Consider the following 5,539-nt stretch of genomic DNA (forward strand, 5'->3'; position numbering starts at 1 on the left):
AAATGGTTGTACTGCTTAATGAAGTGTGGAAACCATTATACAGCGACAGGATTCCTTGATGAATGGAAGAGCAGCATTTATTTGAAATATACATCCGTTTTTACATTATAAATGTATTTACTGTCATTTTTATTAAATTAATGCATCCTCGAAGAACAAAAATATAAATTTCTTAATTTTTAAAAAATAAATCATAGTAATCCCAAACTTTTGAATGTTAATGTCATGTATCAAATGCCAGAATCAAGTTCTGATTTTTTTGCTCTATTATGTCATATTTTTGTACAGCAGATTCCACAAGGATGCTAACATCACACTCTCTTGTCTCCTATGTTGTTTTGTTTTGGTGCATACATTTTTTAGTTTGTAAAAAGGATTCAATAGTGATTCATGCTCAAAATTCAGGAAAACTTTACTTTATTAATGGCATCCTACATGACTAACATTTTCCTGGATTTTGAGTGTGAATCATTATTGAATTCATATTTTTAAAAACAAAATGTCACTGTCTCACATAACATCAACATCCACACCAACACACATTTGACCAACATCTTATCACAAGCTAATAAAGGCCACAATCCAATCTTTATTCCACTTTATTTTTATATTTAGAGGCCCTTTTTATTTATTTATTTATCATTTAGCAGACGCTTTACACATACACACACATAACAAAAAGAAAACAAGTAGATAGAATAGAAAAAGAATAGCGAAAGCTAGTGTTAGAGGCCTTTTTTAAAGAAAACAAGCAGTTGGAAAACGAACAGAGAGTGCAAGTGTTAGAGGGTCAAGTCAACAAATAGATAAAATAGAATTATAATAATAGATAATTATTATAATAGAGAGTGCTAAAATACCTTCATTTGCGTTTCGAAGATGTCTTGAGTTTGGGACAAGTAATTAATGACAAATTTCCATTCTATGTTGAATTGTCCCTTTAAATGTTAATTAGTTAAGCTAGGCAATGTATTTAATTTTTATCCCTTTTATTACACACGCTAGTCTGTATTTTGCAGAAAAGGAATACAGTATATAATGCAAAATGATACCTGCAGTCATTATAGTCTTTTTTTTTATATATATAGTTCCATATCACGAAGGAATTTGAAGGAAAAAAAACAATAAAACTCAGCTCAGAGATATTCTGTCTTATAAATATGATTGTAGATGTTCTCTACTCAACACCGCTCCATGCTGGCATCGCACAAAAGAGAGTTTGACTTTCCTTTGGTGAGATGGCTGAAGCGATAGTTTTGTGCTCTTCCTGACAATTGAGCAGGGGTTTCATACATAATGCATTCGATGGCACACACTGCAGCTGGCCATGGCCACAGTCTTTAATAAATATCTGTGACAACAGACAGACAGAGAGGAGAAGCATTATAACCAACAAGGAGCTAATGTCTCTGTGCACTTTCATGAGGCTACAGATGCATTATTCAGCTTTAGAATAGATGGCGTCCCACTGCATTTTTCATGCTCTTCTATTCTCTACCTGTTTTATTTTCTTCCTTGCACTTTCAAACACTTCTTTTTTATTCTCACTGACTCTGTATGTATGTGTGTGTGTGTTCTCAGTCAGTCTCGTCGAAGCCTGGAGGTGTGATCGTATGTGTATCACTGCGCAGATTCTGATGTTGTGTTTATTCGCAGGCGTTGCGTCTGTCTGAAGAGATGCAACTTCACACTGGGGCAAATAGAGGAAAAAAAACAGCACTTCAGAGATCTGAACTGAGACGACTTACAGGGCCTTAAGAAAAAATCTGTGCAACGAGAACAGGGCTGCCTGCCATTAAAAATCTCTTTAGCAACAGATGCATAAATCTTCATAGAAAACATCTTGCGGCGTTATCTTATTTGGTGTGGAATTTTTTTCATAAATCTCAAATTATCCTTGTGAGCAGTTCAAGGTTGGGTTTACATCTGAATAGTGAGGCAGATCTGTAAAGGCAGAGTTTATGTTTTTAGCATGACGTCATTTTCAGAGCATGACAGACCCATTTTTATGCAAGACCATTTTTAACTTGTTCTAATTTCTTGCAATAACTTATTTGAAATGTACTGTTCGTATTGCTGTTGATTTCATGGTTTTGAAAAATCATTTAGCAGTTTTAAGAAAAATTTCAATTTGATGACTCAAGCAAAAAGTAAAAGCATCTATTTTTTACTATACACACACTGCAAAAAATGCTTTTCTTTCTTAGATTTATTGTCTTGTTTTCAGCCAAAATATCTACAAATTCTTAAATCAAGAAGGATTTTGTAGACAAGTACAAATTATTGTCTTGTTTTTTTCTGAGATAGATAGATAGATAGATACACATATATTTAAAAATATATTTTTTTCTCTTCTTTCTTTCTTTCTTTCTTTCTTTCTTTCTTTCTCTTTTACAAGTTTTACGTGTTTATTTTTATGCGTGAGGTCATCTTTTACATGAAGATGATCTTATGCATATTCATGGTGTTGGAAAAATTCATGTTATTACGTTTTTCTACCTGATGGTTACACCACATGACTTTTTTGAGTCGTTAATTTGTAACATTTCTTCAAATTCTATCAAATTTTTTTTTTCAAAACCATGAAACCAACATTAATACAAAGAGTAAATTATACTGTATATCCTGTACTGCATGCAGAATATGTGAAAACACAAGCCTGCATACATAATCCGCCGCCAGTCCTTCATCGAATCCGCCAGCCGCGCCGATCCCAAGCCCGCCGACCGTTCCTCACTCAAGCCGCTGGCCTCCGCTCACTCTAGCCCGCCGTGTGTGATGCTGTGTGTTTCGTTGTGAATGCGATACTACTTTGTTTGGCCTTCCAAAAGAGGACACAACTAGAAATCAGTGGTTAAGTTGTATTTACAACACTGTTCCAGAGCAGTTCTGAGAAATAAAATGGGGGGTCACGTGACAAGAGTGATGCGAGAAGACTGACACTATATGATGGCGGATCCAAAGCGCAACTTTTAATAGCCTATAAGTGAGTGTCTTTGTTGCTGGGTTTTCATTAAAAAAATAACAATGAACCACAAACTAAGCATTCGTTTTAAATAAGGGGAAATACCTTATTCATTTGGGTTACAACGGCTATATCCATCTTATTCATTTTGTCAATGCAAGGTAGATGTTTAATATATGCGAATTTGCCATTTTACTATTTTATGGCTGATGTGTTTTAATTAATAAGATAATAAACCACAAACTACGATCATTTTAAGGTAGCCTAAGGGGAAATCCACAGGCTATGTATTTGTGTTAAATGCTAGTAAAACATATCCTTATTTATTTTGTTAATGAAAGTTTAAAGTTTAATGTGTTTTGTTTGTTTGTTTTTTTCGATTAATAATAATGAGCCATGCATTTAAAGTAAGGGGAAAATCCAAAAACCTTACATTTATTTGTGTTACAACGCCGGTACATCAGTCTTATTCAGTGGCGTAGCAAGTCAGCCCCAGGCCCATATGCAAAAAATTTGCACAACAAAAATGCTGCCATATAGGCTACTGAATGCAAACACAATTTTGGCACATCAGCCCAAAAAACAAACAAACTAAAATATTATAAAATAAAAAACAAACTAAAAAAGTAAAAAAAATAGTGAGGGAATATTTCAATTATTTGATAATAAACTAATGTTTTCTGAGTCAATGTTGCAAAAATTAATTTGACGAACCTGACTCGCCATCCTCATTGGACGTGCCTTTAGAGAGAAATGCATCTTTACGGATTACATAATGAAAGAGTTTTTGTTTTCGATTTGAATTATTTTGTTTTAAAATAGTAATTTAAAGCATTCTATAAATATATTTATCATGTCGGTGAAGCGCTCCTGCTCAAGACCAAGACGGCAGAAAACGCATCCTGTTTGTTTTCCTTATATTAGAAAACCACAAGGTTTTGTTAATATTGTGAGTGCACACAAATACAGGTAGACCCTTTGCAGTTCCGAATGATGGATACTCTTACCTTTATAAGCAAAAATGATGCGTATTTGTAAGTTTCCGCTGTTATTAAAAATAAAATGCAAGTGATCTCACTGGCGCCTCCATGTCCTGCAGAGCACGCTTTAGCTTCCACTCCCCGCACAAACGATTGGATATGTGGCTAACAGCGCTCATTTATCTTGGTTAAATGTTTAAATTAATACTGTGAAATGCATGAAGTGTTTTATGTCTGTTTATTTTTGGCAAGTGTGTTGGTTTGAGAAGGCTAAATTGATCAAACATAATTATGCTTAACTCACTGTCTGCGCTGCCGCTTGGTCGTTCCTTTAAAAAACTAAAACTTGAATTTAATAAACATAAAATGATCCAAACATATTTCTAAATTAACTTAAAAAATAAACACAAACACTTTGCCATTAAAAAACAAAACTGAACTATTTTAATAGCTGTGTAATGGTTTGCATATATATGCCGCCACAAATAGAATGAAAGTCTGTGGGAAACACTGTAATGTTATTTATGCAATTTGTAAGTGCAAATTATAATTAATTATACTTGTCTCTTTAAAAAAAAAAAATTAAGCCATTTAGCCAATGTAACTTTTAGCATAGCCTATTTTATTTGAAGTGTATCCCGTGTCTTCTGATGCATGCATTAATGTTTCTGGGCTAAGCCTCGGATATCCACTCACTGTAGAACTGCCCCTGGAATCAAACCATTATTTCAACACTTTGCTCTACTGATTGAGAATGCATTGTAAAAAATGGAGCTTTAATAATTTGAATATGATGGATTATCAACTAATTATGTACCTTCCTTGTAGGTGCGTTCAGATGTTGTATATAACTTTTTTTATTAATGTCAAAGTGCATACAGCACCAACAAGTTTGACAGTCAAGGCAAATTCTGTAAACACTGCTTTGATAAATAATGTATTTTTTTCTTGTGCTTGCAGGTTCATTCAGACGGTCAACATTTGTGGCACCAAATGCATTGAAAGTCAGATCAGCTGGAATTTTGGAAAGAGGGTGCAGCCTGAATCCCATCCTGCTGTTTTTAATCGGAGAGCTTGTCAACTTTTACTGTCAAAATGACTGAGATTTAACACAACACCACAAACTCATGTTTACTGTATTTTATTTACACTACCAGTCAAAAGTTATGGGTCAAAAGTTGGGTATGGTAAAAATCATGGTTTACAGTGCAGTACCACAATTGGATTGTTTTTTTACAGGTAATTTTTTTTTTAACTAAATGAAAATAAACTCTACAGTACTGATACTGTAAATGAAAATACTGTAATAATACTGTGAATAAAATACAGTAAAGACATTATTGTACTGTAAATGCAATTACAGTACTGATACTGTAAATGTAAATACGGTAATAATACTGTGAATAAAATACAGTAAAGACATTATTGTACTGTAAATGCAATTACAGTACTGATACTGTAAACATTTTTACAGTAAATTACTGGCATCCAGCTGCCAGTAAGTTACTGTAAAATTTACAGCAACCTATTTACAGTGTAGCCACGATTTATCGGTGCAACTTTAACCAGTGTTTAATTACCCCTTTTTAGGAAA

This window comes from Sinocyclocheilus grahami, unplaced genomic scaffold (genome assembly GCF_001515645.1).
Source record: "Sinocyclocheilus grahami isolate Dianchi unplaced genomic scaffold, SAMN03320097.WGS_v1.1 scaffold307.1, whole genome shotgun sequence".
Taxonomy (NCBI): domain Eukaryota; kingdom Metazoa; phylum Chordata; class Actinopteri; order Cypriniformes; family Cyprinidae; genus Sinocyclocheilus; species Sinocyclocheilus grahami.